Consider the following 21,575-nt stretch of genomic DNA (forward strand, 5'->3'; position numbering starts at 1 on the left):
TCTTAAAAATTTACATGCATTCATTCGACCTAACAACATCGAAAAAATATGAAGTTGAGCTTTAATTTTGTAAGAGGATGAAATTCTGCAACGTTTTATAAAACTAACTTTTTTTGTCCAGTCCAAGTTTGTTTCAGGGAGTTTGTAAACATGTAACGGTTTCCAATTTTTCCTATTTGTGCAGTGTAATTAAATTTTAGTCTAAATATTTCAAAGAAAATTGCAGCTTTTGTATGTGCGAGCAAGAATGTTGTATTTTTAAATGTAAATATAAATGTCTCAATTTTAAAAAGTAACGTCTCTCACAAGTGAAATAACAACCTACGCTTGAAATATTAATTAATTTTGTATTTAAGCAGTACATTGTTAGTTTTTCAGTTTTTTTTTATTAGGAGAATGTTAAGAATGTATTTATATTTTAGCAACATTAATCTAATTATGGTAGTGATTGGTAAAATACTTTGTTATTTTTCGTCCGTGATAATCCCGAAAATTCGAGAGTCACAGCGAAAAATAATTTAATAATTTAGTGCAATAAACTGATGTGTATAATTAAATAATACGTTAATGACAGTGATAAGGATTGGCCGTAAAACATTAACAAACATTTGAGTGAATTAAAAACAAATAAACAAGGTTAACTGATAATTAGTGAAGTATAAACAATTGAACCGGTAATTACATCTAATTCTTGTCCGATTTTAAAGCGACGTTGCCAAACTGACAAGAATTTCTGAGTACAGAATAAAATCAATAACATTGTCACAGTGAAACGGTAGGCATCGTTTTCTCTGAACCGTTGATGTAGAAAACAGTGCTTGGCGCCGAAAATGAACAGATACCTGGAAAAGAAAACATTTCTGGACAGCGACGGAACAACGGATGATGGCACAAAAAGGAGGACAAGAGATGATGGTTCAGATAACGAAGAAGAAAGGTCAACGAAGAGTTGAAACTCTCCAAGACTCCATTCAAAACAACAGATAACCATGATGAGACAAAACTGAATAAATTAATAGACATGATGAACAATCTGGCAAGTGACATTAAAGAAACAAAGAGAACCCAAAATAGAAGTAATGAAGCAATAAAAAGACTTATTGCTGATAAACAGACTTTAAGAGAAGAAAATAAAGACCTGAAGAAAGAAAATACGGAAATCAAAAAGGAGTTAAATGAAGTCAAGGAAACTATTGAAGTCATGGGAAAACAAAGAAGAAAAAACAATGCAGTCATGAGTGGACTAGCAATTGAAACATACGTTCAAAGCGTCTTAAAAGAGGGAATGAGCAACTTCATTAAACACAATTTGAAGATAGATGTTAAAATTTAAAATGCACATAAACCGGGAGAGACAACCTGTCTGATTGAATTAGCAGAACATGAAGAGAAGGTAAAGGTTATGAAAAATAAATCTAAACTAAGACATGTTAAAGAAGGAAAAGTAATTTTAGGATTTGATTGATGCAGTCGTCGGTTTCTGTATTTTCCTGTGGGAACTTCTCTGGACTGATGAATTTCTTTGGTTCACTTTTTTTGCATGGTAGGTCCATGTATTAAAAAAGTTCTGAATAAGAAGCTAAATATGGTCCAGGTGGAATAATTATTGTGTTGTTTATGGTTGGAAGTGAATATAGATAAAATATGTGAATACTTTGGAATAAAGAATGGGGAAATGTGGGATAAAGACTAGAGAGTGGTTGGAGTAGTAACCATCTACTTCTACTATCTCGTTATATCTCATTTGGTTTTCTTCTTGGGGGTATGGTAGCTAAGAAGCTTGATGATGTTCTAGCATTTTCTGGATAGTCCATCTTATTTCGTTTGGTTTTATAAGTCCATTATGAAGAGTTTTGATTTTTGCGAATGTAATTGCTGTCTGTAGGTCATCTTATATTTGTATAATGGTTTGTAAGGCTAAATTCATTTGGTCTAAAATATTTAGAACTTACATGTAATGGTTGATATCAAAGACGAATTGGTCTTTGTCCGGTTCTGTTCGGATTTTGTTGATTTCTGCGGCTATTATCTTTTGATTGTGAGTTAGTAGCGTCACTCTCTCGTTATAGTAGTTTATTATTTTCTTATTAAGGCTTAATTGGTAATTGATGTTGTTAATAATATTTTGTTGATTGAGTTCAAGTCACCGAATTACAGCATCGTATCTTTCTGCGTCTTCTTGATCTAAGTTTTCTGAGATGGATTTTATAATATTTCCTAATCCATTGATAAGGTCTCTTTTATTTCTGGTTGCTGGATTTTTTTTTTATTAACATTTAAGATTTTTACAATCTGTTTTGCAGTGAAAACAATAAGTAAAATTTTTTGTCTTTACATGACAGAGAGATGTAAGGTCCAGTGACCAAATCATCACGACACAAATTGGCTTTTTACCGGTAGGATACGCACATACACTGATACGCGAGCACTAAAAGCAGCACTGATCACAATGGCTGGGTGCTGTTGAAGGCGTAACTCCCACTGCTCTAGGCTCTGTCAGGATAGGTGAGGTAGGTCCAAGGGGTCATGTCGCTTCAATCTCTTCGCTTGTTGGTTGTTGAGAAGATTGTGTGCCAGGGTATTAGGATGCACCCGCAACCTGTTTTAATATTGTTCAGAAGTTTTTTTGCACTCTTCAGAGACTGTTAGTACCTGAAGATCTCTATGTATTGCATCATTCTGGATATACCAAGGTGCATTAGCGATTGTTCTCAGAGTTTTGGATTGGAATCTTTGTATTATCATAATATTAGATTTACTAGCTGAACCCCAGAGCTGTGAGCCATATGTCCAAATGGGTTTTATTATTGTATTGTATATCAGCAGCTTGTTGTCAATCGATAGGTGAGAGTTTTTTCCCAACATCCAGTAAAGTTTTCTGTATAAAATTCCCAATTGAAGCCTTTTCGTCCATATATGTTTGGTCCAAGTTAGACGTTTGTCAAGGTGAATACCTAAGTATTTTACGTCATGCTTTTGGGGCAAAGGATGTCCATTGAGGTTAACTTGTGGACATGTACCTCTTCTTAGAGTGAATGTAATTTGTGTAGATTTTGAGGGGTTTACTCTAATTCTCCAGAGTTTAAGCCATTCATTTGTTTTGTTCAGATGTAGTTGCAGTCTCTTTGATGCTATTGTTGGGTTGCTATGAGAGGACAAGAAAGCAGTATCATCTGCGAATGTTGCAAGCGTTAGATTATTGCTTATTGGCAAGTCAGCCGTATATATCAGGTACAGAATCGGTCTGAGCACACTACCCTGAGGTACACCAGATAGGATGGGGTAGAGTTTTGTATAGGCGTCACTATATTTTACCAGATATCTCCTTTCTGTAAGGTATGATTGAAGCAGTTTAAACTAAGGGTAAGGTAAATTTTTCTTTAATTTGTACAGAAGTCCTGTATGCCACACCTTGTCAAAAGCTTGAGAGGCGTCTAAAAAGGCTGCAGTACAATATTGCTTGTTCTCGAGACTACTTCTTATTGTTGTGTATAGTCTGTAAAATTGTTCTATTGTACCATGTTGGTTACGAAAACCGAATTGATGGTCAGGTATGAGACACTTTTCGTCCAATATTGGTTTGATTTTTCGTAGTAGAAGTTTTTCGAAGACCTTAGAGATGACTGTAGTAGACTAATCGGTCGGTATGAGTTGACATCTTTTGGATCTTTACCAGGTTTTTGAATGAGTATAATCTGTGCCACTTTCCATTGCAGAGGGAAGTAATGCAGACTAAGCATAGCATTGAAGATCATAGTGATTATTCTGTAATAGTCATTGGTTAGTTCCTGGAGGATCTTACCCGTTATGAGGTCGAATCCCGGAGCCTTATTGGGTTGTATTTCATTCTTTATTATCTGTTTTACTTCTTTAATATCAAACTTGGTGATTGGTAGATCCATTTGATATGGAGCCTCAAGAAAAGAATTAAATGGTTCTTCTTGTTCTAATGGCACTACTCTGTTAAATGGACTAAATACTGTAGAAAGATGTTCAGCGAATGTTTCAGATTTTTCTGTGTCTGTTCTTGCCCATTTACCTTTGACATTTTTTAGAGGAGGTATGGCGTCTTGTGGACCTTTTACCTTTCTCGTCGCCTTGCATAGAGAATAATTGGTGTCTTTGGACGGAGACAAATTTTCTAAGTAAGTTTGGATCCCCCTGTTTTTCTCTTCTTTTAATAGATTTTTAAGTCTTCTGGTAATTCTGTTTAAATTTTGTTTGTCAATAAGAGCGTGTGTGTTTTGCCACTTTTTCCTAAGTTTTCTTTTCTCATCGATCAGGTTTTTTGCACTTTGCGAACAGTTTATGCTTTCCTTCCATGTTGTTTGTTCGGGAGTAGAAATCCAACCTGCCTTTTGTATGGAGGTAGTAAGTTGTTGTACCGCATTTTCAATTTGTAATTCTGTTTTAAGTGGCAAGTTCGTTGGTATTTGTTCTGCTAGTGCGCTTCGGAATATTTTCCAATTTGTTTGATTATTGGTTAGGACTGGAGGCTTATTTCTGAGTATGATTTTGGAGTCTAGGTCAATTAGAATGGGAGAATGATCTGAAGAGAGGTCCCAGCATGATTCTATTGCTAAATAGTTAAGAGAGATACCTTTAATCACACAGAAGTCTAAGAGATCTGGTGTTTTATTTGGATCTGTAGGCCAATAAGTTGGTTCTCCTGTAGATATGTGTTGTAGGTTGTTTCCTGTTATTGACTTCAGCAGTTGTCTACCCCTTGTTGTAATTACCCTAGAGCCCCAGTGATGATGTTTACAGTTAAAGTCTCCTCCTGCTATGAATTTGTGTCCAAGAGAACTGAAATAGGTGCTAAAGTTGTTTTCGTTGATTGGTTGACCAGGAGGACAGTAGACCGCAGATAAGGTAAGGTTGCCTAGCCAGTCTTCGATGACAATGCTAGTTGATTGCAGGTACTTTTCACTGAGCTTATTTAACTCATGGTGTTTTATATTAGATTTGATAATAATAGCTGTGCCACCGTGTGCCTTGTCATTTGGATGTTTTGTGTAGTGGACAATGTACTTGGGAATTTTGATATAGTTTTTGTCTGTTAGATGAGCTTCTGATACAAGCATAACATCAATGTTCTTCTCGTCGAGGAAAATTTTTATTTCTTGGATGTGGTTCGTTAGGCCATTTGAGTTCCAGACGGCTATTTTAAGTCTGTGTTGCATTCGTGCATTTTGGAAATCATAGTCATAAGAAGATTCAGCATAGTGTCCATTCTCTCTACTAGTTTTGTCATCAGGTTTTCAAGGTTGGCAATTTCCGTTGAATGGTTTGAGCCGACATTAGTTTGTTGATTTGTGATTTCATCCGCTTGACTATTTCCTGAAGTTTTTTGAGCGTAAGAAACACCAGGGGTTACTCTTTGACTATTGGTTTCATGGGTGTCTGTTCTGTGGGTCTCTTGATTCTTTCTGAGTTGGGGGAATTTTTCTTTTTGTATTTGTTTGTATACGCTGCAGCCCTTATAGTTGGCCGGATGGTTTCCCATACAAAGTACACATTTTACGTTATTGCTGCGTTCTTTTCGTGGACAGTGTAAAGTAAGATGATTACTTGCACACTTTACGCATCTTGGAGGCATATGGCAGAATTTTTGTGTGTGACCGTAGCGTTGACATTTGGTACATTGGGGAACCTGACGTTTGGGATATGGTGGTTCGAAGGACACAATCATGTTCTGGAGTGCTCTCACATCATATATGTCTTTATTATTTGGCTTAGTTTTTAATTCTATATAAAAGAGCGGAAGCGCTATTTTGGATCCATTCTTATATATATTAGCTATGTTGGTTACTTCGTGTCCCATTAATCCTAGCTCATGGACTAAAGCGTCTTTATCTGCTGTCTGATGCATATTACGAAGCACAACTCGGAATGTTCTTTCTTCCTTTGTTTGGTAGGTGTAATAATGTGTATTTTTCTCATTGAGTGCTTTGGTTATGTTTCGGTAATATTCAGAAGTTGAGGGCTGGATCTTTACTTGGTTGTTATAGAGACATTTGATGGAATATCCCAGAGGGGATATTGTTTCTAACAATTGTCGAAGAGGTTGTATATCACCTACATCTGAAACGAATATGGGTGGGGGTTGAATACTTTCTTTAACTGCATCAGTTCTGGTTTGGTTGGTCTCATCAGGTACTTCATCTAAGCTAGCAAATCTATTAGATGTTGGTGTGGGTGCTTTGAGCCAGTAATCGCTCATTATTGTTTGTTTTAGTTGTTTATCACTTCCAGGGCTGTCATTTCTTGCTCGTTTGTGGGCTTGAACAGTTTTCCATTCTTGATCTCTGTTTTCTTGGCTATCTTGTGGATTAGCGATGTATATTTGTGACGGTAGATAAGAAGAAGAAGAAGCATGATTAGAAAGAAAAGAGTTACCTGGTTGTTCATGTTGATTCTCAGTTGACTCTGTCTCTTGGAGTACTATATTGGTTGAGCAATTTTCATTCCTTTGTTGTTCGCTAGACAAGGTTCTGTTGCTCGATGGTTGTTGCATGGTAGTTATTTGCAGATTAGCAATGTGTTTTTCTGAAGTTGAACTTCTCGGCGGAGATCTGCCCCCTTTGTTTGAATTTAAGAACGGATTGTCTATGTCCATCCTGTATCACGATTAAATATTTTATACATCACGAACAATTATTTATGATACGCCTATGACTTTTATTTGCCGGTATTTGGCGTTTGGAAATAGCACTTGTTTTATTTTGTTTGCGTTTTTACAACACTGATAATTAATATTAGTAACTATTGGTTGCTGGATAAACTGAATCGAGTTTCTCTTGGGCTGTTTTGATAAGATACTGCAATGTTTTGTCAAAGTTCTGTAGACTGTCGAAGTACGGCTAACTTAGTCCATTTTTTATAGCTGTGGCTGTAGTTTGATATTGATATTCCAATGTTTCGATTTGTTGTGCTATTGGTTCCAATTGGAAATAGTGGATAAAATTATGGGTGCTAGTTTGGATTCTGGCTTCTCCAAGCTTAACTGGAAGGATCCCTGGATTGTCTCGAACGTCCTGGATTTTCACTTCTTGAGTTGTTACTAAGATACATCTGTAAAGTATTTTTGCGGTTAGTTTTGATTGGTGGTTGATGTTTAACATTTTTGTTATGCAGCGTAGTATCTTGGGTATCAACAGTAACAGGATTGTTGTTTTTGACTATTTTAGGTGAAAATCTGGGGAGCAGTTTGTTTCGTTTTACTGTTTTTAGAGTGTAGATTTTCGTGCTGGGTTTATATGTTATCGGTGAGTGTCGTTTTTTGTATATCTTTTCAATGTTTTTCTGTTTGCTCTTTTGCAATTTCTTATTTATTTCTTTATACATCTCTTTTGTTTTCAATCTGTGCTCCTATGAGTAATTATTTATGAGTGTTCTATTAATGTCAATGTCGAATGGATCTTGACATCTATGTGACCATTAAGGACGTTGATGGGCTTCTGATAAGTGAATAGAGTTGTTGTATGCCATAATGGCGTATAGTCTCTGGTCTTTTATGCTAAATTTTTACGTGTTTCTTTTAATTTTTGAAGATACTCTCTGATTGTGGAGTGAAAGCGCTCGACCATTCCATTGGATTGCGGTTATCAGGTGTTGTGTAGTGGATTAAGATCTTATGAGTGTCCACGAATTCTTAAACAAGTCCATTTTTAAATTCATTTGCACTATCGGAAATTATTATATGTGGTAGCCCATGGTGGGTGATGGATAGAAGGAATGCGTTTAAAATGTTGATTGCGTTTTATCCTACTATTGGGTACGCTTGAGCGTATTTTGAAAATGCGTCAATGATGGTAAGAAATTTTTGTCCTGCTGCTTGAAATGTGTCTATTTGAACAATTTCCAGTGGTTTCGTTGGTGTTGGGGTTAACATAACGGTTTTTCAGGATTTCTGTCGTATTTGTTTGTTTGAAAAATAGCGCAGAGATTAATATAATCTTCTATATCCTTTTTCAACGTTGGCCAGTAATAGTGTTTTATGATTTTAATTTCTGTCTCATTAGTTCCTCTATGATTTGTCTTTCCTTGGTGATAGTCTTATACGATGGTTTTCTGTCTTACTGGACAGCTTATATCTTCTAGTAAATTGTTGCAATTTACAAGATCTAATGCAAAATTATTGAATGTTTCTTGAAGTATGTTGCAGACATACTGGTAGAGTTCATCAGTTTCGAATAGTATGGCATATTTTTTTTGTGTCGACGTACTTCTGGAAGAAGTTGAAAATATCGTTTTTAAGGTCGTTTTTACCTAGTTGTACGTGCATTATTTTCTTTGTTACGAAGCACTGTTCTGTTGTAGGTTTTGCAGGATTGTAATTTACCAATTTGAATATGATTTTCCTGTAGTATGTTTTCCTCTGTAGAATGCTGAGTACCATCTTTAATGTCGTCTTGTAGGTATAGCGAACTTGTTGGCTGAATTTTAATCCTTTGGTTTTCTTCTTGCAGAAGTTCGTCTATTACTTTCGTTTCTTCTAGAGTAAGGCCGGATGTTTGTTTTCTTTCATAATTTTGTCTGTCATCCATAGGAGCTACTTCATCTGGATCGCATACTGAACTTGGATGGTTGATCATGGATATGTTGTCATCGTCTTTTCTGGATAATGGGCTGATTATTTCTTCTAAGTGCTCGTCAATGGTACTTACTTCTTTAGTATTGTTCTGAAGCTATTTTCTGGTAGCATTTTAAAGTAATTAATATTTAAATGGGAATAAGCCACAATTAAAGGTTAAAGTAAGTTTATTGACGTTTCAATTTCCACTTCGGAAATCGTTCTCAAAATACAAACATTAGTAAATTAAACAAAAATTTTGTTTTTTTGTTACTTGGTGAAAATCTAAGCTATTTAAAGCATTACTTAAAGAACTAACCTTGGTTTTTAAACTAATTTGAGAAGCTGAGTTATTTTGCGAAATAGAAGCAGCACCAGGTTCGATAATCGATTCACTAATTGTTTAAAGAGAATTACTAATTCTAAAAGATGAAGCTTGCGAAGCAATTAAATTTTGATTAGAAAAGAGATTAAATTTGCTAGAAGATAAATGATGATGCTTGGGTGCATTTCTTTTCAAAGAAACTGGTTTCTTTTCTTCTTCCGCTTTATTTTTATTGTCTTTCGTCATATAAATTGATTTCTACACTTTAACACTGGCTTTTCGTAGACTTCTGGAATTGAACGGCTGTAGTTTTTCGTGGAAGTTGGTTGGTTCGTAGCGGGTAAAAGTTTGAGAACGACGAGGATCTTCTGTAGACTCTTCCACTATCGTACTGTACTGTGCCACTTAAATGTTTTCACTTACGAAAATACTTTTTAAAAAGACCCTTTAATAACTTTTACAACTATACTGCACTGCTTTATTAATCGAAAATAACTGAGTTTAATTACAATAGTATTTCTTTTATATAAAAATTAAATGCTGAGAAAACTGTTGATTGGGATTACTGACCTCTGGGGTTACTGCATCGTAATTTGCTGCTTTGCACATCAGTATTGCTGCTTTAAGAGCCAAGTTTCTTCGTAGATATATGTAAAATCTTAATAATGTGCATCCCATAGACCTTGTTTTTTGGACGAAACGTGGATTTATTCACAGGGAAATAAAACAATTTCCCTAAGGCAACTGTATTAAAAGTGTACGTAAACCATGGTATAAATAGTAAATAGTTAGTTGCAAATGTATTTCTTTTCAAAGTCATAGATAATCTTCGAATATTCAACAATATTATTAGACGAATACGTTATAAACAATTTGTTACCTTTATGGAGTGTTTTTTTTTAAATATATATTACTAAATATTTGTGTTTTTCTGTGTACTTAAAAAATGCGAATTATTTTTCATTTCATCTTCAATCTATCAATACCGCCAAATATTTAAAAATGACTAAGCAAGTAGCAAGTAACGCCTTTGTATAATGTTAGGTCGTAATCGTGTGGGAAAATGCTTTTAGGGTCTTTAGAGCAAATTCTGGAACACAAAGTAACGAAAACCAATGAATGTGCGCTAAATGACTTGCTAATAATTCGATTTAATCAAGACCTTTCTTAGGCAAGCCCTCTGGCGGCTGAATCAAAAAGCTGGGCGGTTTTGTTTTGAGATCACTGAGTGACATCTTGACTTCGTAGAGATTAATCACATTTTCTCAACATTTCCTCAGTAATAGCGAGAAGAGATTGCAATATCTCTTTTGTATTACTTTTGTTTTTATAAAATTAGGTCAAATTTTATGACATTATCTTATTGTTAGTTATAATACGAATATAAAGAGGGAGTAATAAATTAACTTTAGCACTTTATAAAAATTCGTACTTTAATATTATCAAAATTGGTTATAAATTAAACTTTTAAAATAGATTTAAGATACAAACACTAGGTTCGATATGTAATATAACTACGAATTGAAATGGGAATGAATTATAAAAAAAAAATAAGGTTATAGGTTATAATAATAAAATAAGGTTATAGGAGAAGGATGTATTATATTATAGACTGGTATTATATAGACTGCTAATATAAAATAAATAGTGAATACAAAACAACATATTTAGTGAATTCAACACAATCACATTTAACAACACAAAAAAGAAAACACAACATGAAGAGAGCAAAATTTTAACACGTAAAATAAAAATTTACCATTAACATTTTACTATGGAGCAAAATTATAACGTTAAAACTTAACTCTAGAGTAAAAATTTAATGTTACACATGTTCATATATATATATATATATATATATATATATATATATATATATTTTTTATATATAAATATATATATATATATATATATATATATATATATATATATATATATATATATATATATATATATTTATATATAAGAGTAAGAAAAAAGAAGTACTTGTGACTCGTTTGGAAAAAATATATAAATGTTTTGGATGGGTTGGAGTCAATAATTATTTATTTATTAATTATTGACTCCAACCCATCCAAAACATTTATATATATATATATATATATATATATATATATATATATATATATATACAGTGCTAGTCAAATGTCCGTTCCTCCCCTCGCGTATCTTTTGAACGGTTATTATTATAACAGTGAAATTTGGAGTGAGGTAATAAACAGACGTAGGCTTCTCAACTAGTCGTAACAGGTGACGTTATAGTGATAGATAACGCTACAGCGCCACTGTGACAGATAATTTTCAAATGGCACCTTATGGCAAGTGATACCTGGTTTGAAAGGTATTGAAAATACCTATTCAGTTATAATAATTTTGTTTGAGTTTAAGCTCACTTTAAGGAATAAATTAAATAAATACTAAAATTGTAGCTTCTCATAAGTGTTCAAAATGTGCTCCATCTACTTCCTGACAGTAATGCATCCTATTTCTAAACTGTTGCCGTACTTGTTTAAATGTGTCGGTGAAATTGCCCTACATTTTTTAACAATTCATTGTTTCAAAATATCAAACTTGTCGGGTGGTGTAGCGTAAACTTTAGATTTCAAGTATCCCCACAGAAAAAAATCTAATGGTGTGAGGTCCGGTGACCGAGCTGACAAATCCATCTACCACGATATTCTTCATCTAGGTAACGTCTTACTGCACCATAATGGAGTGCAGGTGCACCATCTTGTTGAAACGTTATTTCCAAGTTGTTGAATTCATCTGGATTATCCTCCAGAATTTCAATTATTAACGGTTTAATTGCATTTTGTAACATCTCCAAAAACACTTCACCGGTTAAGTTAGTATTGAGAAAAACAGGTCCAACTATGTGGTTTCCGAAAATACCTGCCCAAACATTTATTTTTTTTGGAGATTCAGTATGTGTTTTACGAAAGACTTGAGGATTTGTGTCACTCCAATACCTCACATTGTGTGTGTTAACATTTCCATTTAGAGAAAAAATACTTTCGTCACTGAAACAAATTGTTTTTATGTAATCGAGATGTTGGCTAATTTTATTGGACATATTTTCACAGAATACCAGTCTTCGGTTAGGGTCATCATCTGAAAGTTGGTGCACAACAAAATGAAATTTGTTTTCGGCCAACACTTGGTGTACTGTCTTTTGACTGATTCCATAGATATATGCAACTTGGGCTGTAGAAGAAGTAGGGTTCACTAACGTTTCTGAAACGTCAATTTTTTTGTCATCCCTAATTGTTGGTCAACCAGACCGTTTGACATCTTGAACACTACCTTTTTTTTTTAAACTTCCGAACAAGCTTTCGGAATTTGTCGATGTAGGGCGATCGGGGTACCTCTCATTAAAAGGCCGTTCCGCTGCATGAAAATTATTTCCACATTAACCAATTATTAACACAGCTGCTACTTTAAACGTCTCGTTAAACAATAATTAAACTAAATAATAACTAAGAACAACTAACTAAAAACAACTTGACTATACTTGAATTAACTAAACTAAGTAGAAACAGAAACTAAATATTCAGGTATAAACGCGTTTGCAAACTAAAAATAACTAGAGAATTGACTAAACTAAGCAGAAACAGAAAACAAATATTAAGCTATAAACGCTTTTGCAAACTAAAAACCACTTTTTTGACAAATAACTTAAGATTATTACTTTTTATTAATTAAATGCCAAACTAGAATTTTAGTATTTATTTAATTTATTCCTCAAAATCATCTTAAATCTAAACAAAATTAATAAATATTCTAACGTTCGCCTCTGGTTAATTGTCAAAAAAGTTGAAGTTGACGTAAAAACAATTAGATAATTGAAAAACGTTAACTTTTGGACAAGTAACCAGAGGCGGAGGTTTTAATATTTATTAATTAAGTGCGAAACAATAATTTTAGTATTTATTTAGGTAATAAGGTCCTATTTAAAATTATCTGTGACAGTGACGCGGTAACGTCATCTATCACTATTACGTCACTTGTTATGACCAGTTAAGAAGCCTAAGTCTGTTTATTACCTCCCTCCAAAGTTCACTATTATAAGTATAACTGTTCAAAATATACGATGGGGGGAACGGACTTTTGACTAGCACTATATATGTATATATATATATATACATATATATATATATATATATATATATATATATACATATATATATACCTATATAAATAAAGTGATTCAACTTATTTATTAAATATTCACGTAGTTAATATTAGACTGTACAATATTTTTATTATTTGCAACTATTTTTTTTTATTTTATTCTCGCTATATTTTCTTTAGGTGTCTTTTAAATTTGTTTCTAATGGTTTTGTTAATTCCCGAAAACTGTATATATTTTACTGGTTTAATTCTGGTCCAAATTAAGCTACAACATTTACTGACTCACACCACCCTCTAAAAATATGTATATGCTTTTATTAATACGTATATGCCACAGTAGCAAGATATGAACGGCTCCCTTGAAATTAAAGGTACCCCAATTAATAAGTTATAATCATCCATAAGACAAACTTTCTAGCCTTTGGGCTAACGAATAAATTGGTCAGATATACAATAAAAACATTTGAATAAAGTCTAATATTACTCTCGCTTGCATACTGACAAGCAATTTTAATTGTAAATTTGAAATAGCCCCACATAACACGAATATAATATAACTATACACGATCATATAAAAAAGTAATATGGTAGGCGATACTGTAGACCAGCGTGAAGCTTCATACTATGTTTTCTGTATTTTAAAATTTAAATAATATTCATAAAATTTAATAAAGTAATTTTATTATTCATAAATTTTTTTAATTTTACGATTTTTTACACTCATTGATTTACAAAGGTTATTTATGTATTTTAACAATTTTTTGTACATTCGAATGTACATAAAACCGCTGTTAGTTAATACACTTGTTAAATATTTTAATAAAATTAAAAAAGTATACATGCTGTACAATATACTCCCCTCGTCGAGTAAATGGATTCTTCAAACTATTACGTATCGCTAATTTTGTGATGATTGCCTTAGCATTTTACTTTAGAGGGAAATTAATACAACACCAGTATAGTTTCGCTTGGGTTGTTACTCTAAAGTCAATTTATATTTATTTAAATAGTTTTACAAGGATTTTAATTAATAAAAAACTACTCAACAGATCCTCAAGCTTAGGACTTTAAGAAGTTATTTATACAATGTAGATTAAAGTATTATTTAATATAATATTTACCTCAAAACTTATAGGACGTAGCGCCATAGCTATGTAACTCTAGAGTCTAGACTATACTATACTTTTTTTTTTCAAAATATAATTTAGTACACTTAAATTTTATAATTTTTAAAATCGTAAACTAATTTTCGAAACCAAATTCAGAATTTCGCTTTAATCTGTGCCTTCTAAGAATTGCAAGGCAAAACAGACGTTGATAAAGATGTTATGAGAGACATGGCGAATCTAAAAAATTGCATTCCACAACATATCTCCTCAACTAAGCAAAATTCTTAGCGAATTGATTTCTAGTACTCGTACAGAGTATATCGAAATAAAAACGAAAAGACAGTTAAGATTTGATTTCACGTGAAGGGCGCTTGCGCATCCGCTTATACGTATTTCGGCCTAATAGGCCTCATCAGAGCGGCTTTCGCAATCGCTCTGTCTAACTGTCTTTCCCTTTTTATAATTTTTCTTTACATTTTTTTTTGATTTCGATATTGTTAGCTTCATTAATATTCCAATAAGCATGTAGAAAGTTTTAAAAGATACACCAACAAAAAATGATACTGAACCTTCGAAAACTTATAGGACATGTAAAAAACACATTAATGATACCATTAGTAGTGCACGAGATCTTCATCCAACAGGTCTACCACCAAAAACTAGTGCTGAACGTTTTAAAGCTTACATGGGAATGTAAAAATAATAATAATAAAATTACTTTATACTTCAGTCGTCAGACACGGAAATGCCACTGAACCTTCAAAAAACATAAAAACAAGCTGAATTTTTCTAAGAATGTCAATTTTTGGACTCAAAAAAAGATTTCAAAAAGTTTACCACTTTTATCCTCCTCTAAAACCTCCTTCCGTATGGGAGGGAAAACCGTAGAAAATCGTTTTAAGAAGTACATATTAATTATCAACGGCGATAGGATATATCCCTGTCTAACTCCACGTAGTATTTTTATGTGATCTGTTTCTTCTCCGTTAATTTTCATGTATGCGGTCGGATTCCAATATAGTTCTGAAATTATTTTGAGGTCTTTGTCATCCAGGTCTGTTTCTTTTAAAATGTTTATCATCTTTTGATGTTGAACTCTGTCAAATGCCTTTTCATAGTCGATCAAGCACGCGTATACGTCGCAGTTAACGTCCCTGCATCTTTGAATCAGTACCTGTACTCCGAAAAGTGCCTCTCTGGTACCCACTGCGTTAATGAAGCCGAACTGTCTGTCCGATATTTGTTCCTCGCACTTCTTATAAATTCTTCCATGGATGACTCTAAGAAACAGTCTCAACATGTGGCTCATTAGGCTGATTGTTCGATATTCTTCGTACTTTTTAGCCCCCTGTTTTTTAGGTATCGCTATGAATTCTGATTCTAGCCATTTATCAGGGATGATTCCTGTATTGTATATTTTATTGAAGACAGCCGTGATCCAATTTATTCCTTCTTCCTCCAAGAGTTTTAAAAATTCAGTTTCGATATTATCAGGCCCTACAGCTTTCCTGCCTTTCATCCGTTTTATTGCTTCTTCTACCTCGGATTTAAGTATGTCCGGGCCCGTCATCCTCTCTGAAAATGGATGCCTATAATCCGTTCTTTGATCTTGAAAAACTGTCTATTCTCCATTTGTCTTTCATCTCTTGGGTGTCAATGATTAATTTTCCATTGGTATCTATGAGTTTCATTTGTGTTCGCTTTTTAAAAGTACCCGTTATTTCTTTTACCTATTTGTGTACATTAAAATTGTCATGCTTGGCTTGTAGTCTTTCTATTTCTTTACATTTCTCTACAGCTTCTTTTTCTTTAGCTTCTCTTATTTTTCTTCTGATGTAAGCCTGCATTTTTTTATAATCATCTTTATTTCCTTTAATTAACCTTCTGCGTTCCATTAAGTGAAGGATTTCTGGAGTCATCCAAGATTTCTTCTTTGTTTCTTTGTTTGGTTTTAGCAGATCTTGTTTAGTTTTCTTAATTATTTCTTCGAATTGATTGATTTCTCGTTGGATGTTATTTTCTTCTTTTAGTTGTTTAACTTGGTTGTTAATATATTTTCCCACTTGCTTTTTAACTTCCGGATGTTGCAGGGCTGTCATGTCGTAGTTAGGTCTAGACTTCTTTTTTATTGTCTTCAGTCTCACATCCAGTTGGGAAGGCAGTTGTGTTAATATCATCAATGAACCATACCAAATGCGAGGATATAGAATCTGGTAAACCCGAAATCATTTGCTTCTATAATCAAAAAAATGCGGTGTGGATGCACTAGATCAAAAATTTACCACATATTCTACTAACCCGCGAACTAGGTGATGGTTTATGACTATTTTTTTTTACAATATTGAATATTGCAGGTATCAATGCACACATTTTACATGAATGTTATAAAAATAACCAAGCCATAGAGAGAAAAGCCTTTTATAAAATTCTTGCAATACAACTTGCAGAACCATATCTCAATATAAGACTGTACAATTTTCGATTACCTAGGGAGCTTCGCATGGGTAACAGTAGAATATTAAAGAAAGCTTCACCTAAAGTAGAAAGGAAAGAATTAAATAATTGGAACCAGAACGAAATATATGTGGTATCTACGATCGAAAGAATGACAAATAACAAAAATGTGCAGCAAATGTTCTTGACCCATCTGCGGCGACTGCAGGGCGCAAGGCATATGTTTGCAAGAGTTGCCTTTAGAAAAATGTTCCTTGTAAATAGTTCGCAGTTTTAGTAATAATAATATATTTTAAGTAGAGAGTTTCTATATTTTAGTTCCTTGTTCTTTATATGAAACGAAAAAATCAAGAAAGAAATAGTGATTTTATTTTTTATATTTGTTTTGTAAGAAATATGGTTACACAGCTTACATGGTTTTATTCCAGTTTAAATGATTACAAATTGTAACGAAATAATAAAATATGTATTTATTCATTTCACAAAAAGCTCAAAAAAAAAATGGGGTCCGGTAGACCCCAGGGCGCAGTTAACGGCAGAATAAACCACGTCGCCAGTTAAGGGTTAAAAAAAAAATGGTAGATAAAAGCAATTAAGTAAATCGAAATTTTTATTTCACTGCATGCTGCTTTAATATTTTTAAAGCAATTTATTTGAAAAAAATGACTACCCAGTATGCTACACAGTACATTTCAATTATTTATATCCTCATTAATAGATAACTCTGTATGTTTTTAAAATAAGATAAACACTAACCTTTCTTTTGCTTTAATCGTTTAATGTTGACACTAGGCGCGAAATGAACAAAACCGATACACAAACTAAAATTATTGCCACTTGCTATAATCGTTTAGGAGTGCTCTAAGAAATTAAATTAATTGTAAGTATCTAGTGCATCATTGGCTGTACCACGCGTTTTGATTTGTGTTTTTCTCGGTCTTAATTAAATAAGTCATGGACGTAGTCCTAAGAGGAACAGATTTTTTTAATATATAAATATATATGCTATAAATTATTCAACAATACTGTCTCTTCATTTATATATTAAAAACTAGGGTTCTAAAATTTTCAATAAATTTATTAAGAACCTCATTACAGATGTGTACGTGTCAACATACATCTTTCATCTAAAATATTTTAAGTGTTATAGCAAGAATACACGAGCAGAAATATTCATATATCTCTTTATAATATTTCAACTTTTGATTTCATAGTACAAGGTTTAACAAAAATTAGAGGAAAAATATATATGCTTATATGAGACTAGTAAATTTGCCCGTCGCATGCGACAGGTGATCCAATCTTTTTCAATGATGTATCATATGTCACGATCCGACGAACTATTCTACCAACACCACAAAACGCTCAAATAACGAGCAGAATGAACCATGGCAGTTTCTTATGGGATTTTACACGGGAAAATAAAGCAGAAACGGAATAGCAGAGTTTTTACAGGTATAGATTTTACTTAATTTTATTTAATTTTACTTAATTTTATTTAATTGGTATTTAATCCTACGTAATACTATTTAACTTGATTTATATTTATTTAATTTTATTAATTTTTTTTTAATTTAGTTTTAATTTTATTTTATTTTGGTGAAGCGTTGACGTTTGTTAAATGTCATTTTATACTTATTTTAGCAATTTTGCGAAAAATTAATTACTGTGAAGCAGTAATATTTCTGATAAACAATATTTGAATAATCAATTTGTAGAATTATTTAGGACTATATTAACCGTATCGTTTCAAGAACAAAATATGATTAAAATATCAAATGTTGGTAGTTCATATTTCTTTCCCAGGTGGCGTCGTTACGTTTTTGGACAAACGGTGTCACTTGTCATCATAGCCTTTTATATACATAGATAGATATGGATCTGTGAAAATGGACTACATTTAGATGTGTGAAGTGGCATTCTGATTTTTGCAGAAAATGTTATGTGATAATTTCAGTAATGATAATAATTGACTTATCCTCCCTTTCAAATAGGTCGGAAATATTAATAAAAAAAATATTTAAAAATTACTAAAAACATCATTTTTTTCTGCTTTCCTTGCCAATAGCTTTAAAATGATTCATTTTGGATCAAAGTCGTAACAAAATAAAATACTAATTTTCTAATAAGATATGATTGGTTAAAACTGTTTTAATTTATTACCCTTGCTGCAAAATAGCAATAAGCAGAAAAAGGGGGATCAATCATTTTCTTATTCAATGTTTTTCAACAACTTAGATTTCTATAAAATAATTTTTATTAAATGGCAAAACAGGACACCAAATTTCATTAAAATTGATTGAATAAATTTTGAATAATAATTGTGCAATTTTTTTTAAATTTAAATTCTTTAAAATCTTGTACACTATAAACTAGACCATATATAGAAGTTTGCCACTTTTTTACATATAAAAAACACTTTGGCTATCTAACTTACGTAGTACATAGAACTACAATTATCCGAATCAATTGCAACCGGACCACATTCGAATAATTAAAAATTCGGATAATTGGATTTTTTTAAAAGAGTGTATTTTAAAGTAGCTAAAAGAGCTTATTTTTGATATTGCATGCATTGTATACATAACACATATATGTATATCTGGTTCCTAAAAAAACTGATACGACTCTTAAAGCGTATGTTGTAAATCTGTTACTGCCAAATCTTAAAATAGATAAATTATTCTGTTCAACCTTAAAAAATGGCTCCACATGCTAGCAAAGAACTAAAAGCAAGAATTGTAACGAAATTAGAAGATGATTGGTCACTATCTGCCGTAGCGAAATATTTTAACGTAAGCCAATCAACAGTTTTTAATATTAATAAAAGATGGAGACAATAAGAAACTCTCGAAAGAAAGCAGATTTCTGGAAGACCAAAAATATCTACCGCTCACGAAGATCGTACGCTTTTGGAAAGATTAGAAGAGAATCCTTTTGAAGATGCGAAAACTGCAAGAATTATGTCACAGTTTTCGACAAGAAAGACAACAACTTGGCGCAGAATTAAAGCATCGCATCTTAGATACCGAACTGTAGCAAAAAACAAGCTCTTGCTCCACAACAGAAACAAACAAGACATATATTTGCCCTAAACCATCAGCTACAAAATTAATATTTTTGGGAAAGGGTAATATTTACAGATAAGAAAATTTATCAGCCTTCTAAAAAGGGCAAAATTGGGGTGTATAGACTAGATAATAATAGATTTAATCCTTTATGTTGATAGATATCGAGCAGCTGATAATTTTAGCGCCAATGTATGGGGATGGTTTTCATCTAGAGGAATGGGAATGGTATGGATGGCGTATTGATGGCAGGTTTGTTGGGCAGACTTATCTGAATATTCTAATAATAATAATAATAATAATAATAATAATAATAATAATAATAATAATAAACAACAGTACAAGAAACTCAACCTAATAATACACAGCAGGACAATAACGAGTTGCACGATAGTCTGGTAAACGAGATGGCACGCGCTGTACAAGAGTTTAGTGGAACAAACCCACTTAGCAGACCACCGCTACCAAAAATAAACTCTTCTAAGAAACTAGGAGCGCTGTTACAAATTGTGAATACTGAAGTCCTACCCAATTATATCACAGAAGCCCACACATTAGAATATTTGCATATGCTGATTTACTGTGCAGCAACAGCAATTGCTAATGTTATGGGCATTAAGATCAGAACACGACGGGGTACCAACATCGGAAGGACTGGTAACAGAATAGCACCCTGGGAAAAACGACTGCTGGGGAAGATTGAATTACTGCGTAGGGACATTGGAAAAATAACAGAATACATAAAAGGAGTAAGAAGTAGAAAAATCATCAAAAGAGCTGAAGAAATATTGTTTAACACTCTAAGACACTCACGACATGATCCAGAAAACAACACACCTCAACAATGCCTGGACACATTAAAACAAAAACTATCTGTTTACTCAGGCCGCCTGAAGAGGTACAAGGTTAGTAACCACCGGAAATGCGACAACATACTTTTTGAGCAAGCAGAGAAGGCTTTCTATAGAAAACTTAATTCCACTGTAGAAAATGCAAATAATAAATCCTACCCAAATCAAGAAGAAATTCATGAGTTTTGGGGAAACCAACTTTCGATGCCAGCTACTCATAATAACAATGCTGGATGGATTGAACAAACGACGAACAACTGTCAACACTACAGTAATATTCCTTATGAACCTTTCACCACTGAAGAAGTCTCGAACATTATCAAAGAGCTTCATAACTGGAAATCTCCTGGACCAGACGGAGTTCAAAACTTCTGGCTAAAGAAGTTTTGGAGTGTTCATGAGCTTTTAACAGTATTTATTAATAATATTATTTCTAATTCACAGGAAATACCATCATTTCTTACTCAGGGAACCACTTATCTAATGCCGAAGGATCAAAGTAATACCCAAGATCCAGCAAAGTACCGCCCAATTACTTGTCTTCCAACTTTGTACAAATTGGTCACATCCTGTGTGGCCCGGCGTATCTACCAACATTGTGCTCTGAACGATATCATAGAGCCTCAACAGAAAGGATGCGCTAAGGGCTCCATGGGCTGCAAAGAACAACTTATTATCAACTCAGTCATTTCTAACCAGGCATACACCAAAAAAAGAAACCTTTTTACTGCCTTCATTGACTACAAGAAGGCTTTTGATTCAGTGCCGCATGAATGGCTTATAGATATATTGAAAATATATAAAGTCGATGATAATCTCGTGACCTTTTTGAAGAATATAATGGCAGAGTGGAAGACTAAAATTCACCTTCAAATACCGGGTGAAATTAATATCGAAACTGAAAATATCCCTATTAACCGGGGGCTTTTCCAGGGGGACTCGTTGAGTCCACTTTGGTTCTGCCTAGCAATGAACCCACTATCTTAGCTGCTGAACTCTACTGACTCAGGTTTTAGCATCAAAAATAACAACACTGTTGTAGCGAAGCTTAATCATCTGTTG

At 33.1% G+C, this 21,575-nt stretch overlaps 1 protein-coding gene across 1 annotated transcript in view; it reads right to left on the minus strand.

Moving 5' to 3' along the window:
- LOC140443752 (uncharacterized) overlaps window positions 1-17,490 on the minus strand; it is a 255,377-nt gene extending 237,887 nt beyond the window's left edge. Inside the window, exon 1 of the mRNA XM_072535170.1 lies at window positions 17,351-17,490. The gene's annotated coding sequence lies outside the window, so the exon portion shown is untranslated. The remainder of the gene's footprint in view (window positions 1-17,350) is intronic.
- Window positions 17,491-21,575: the final 4,085 nt, after the last annotated feature.

Source organism: Diabrotica undecimpunctata, chromosome 6 (genome assembly GCF_040954645.1).
Source record: "Diabrotica undecimpunctata isolate CICGRU chromosome 6, icDiaUnde3, whole genome shotgun sequence".
NCBI classification, from domain to species: Eukaryota; Metazoa; Arthropoda; class Insecta; order Coleoptera; family Chrysomelidae; genus Diabrotica; species Diabrotica undecimpunctata.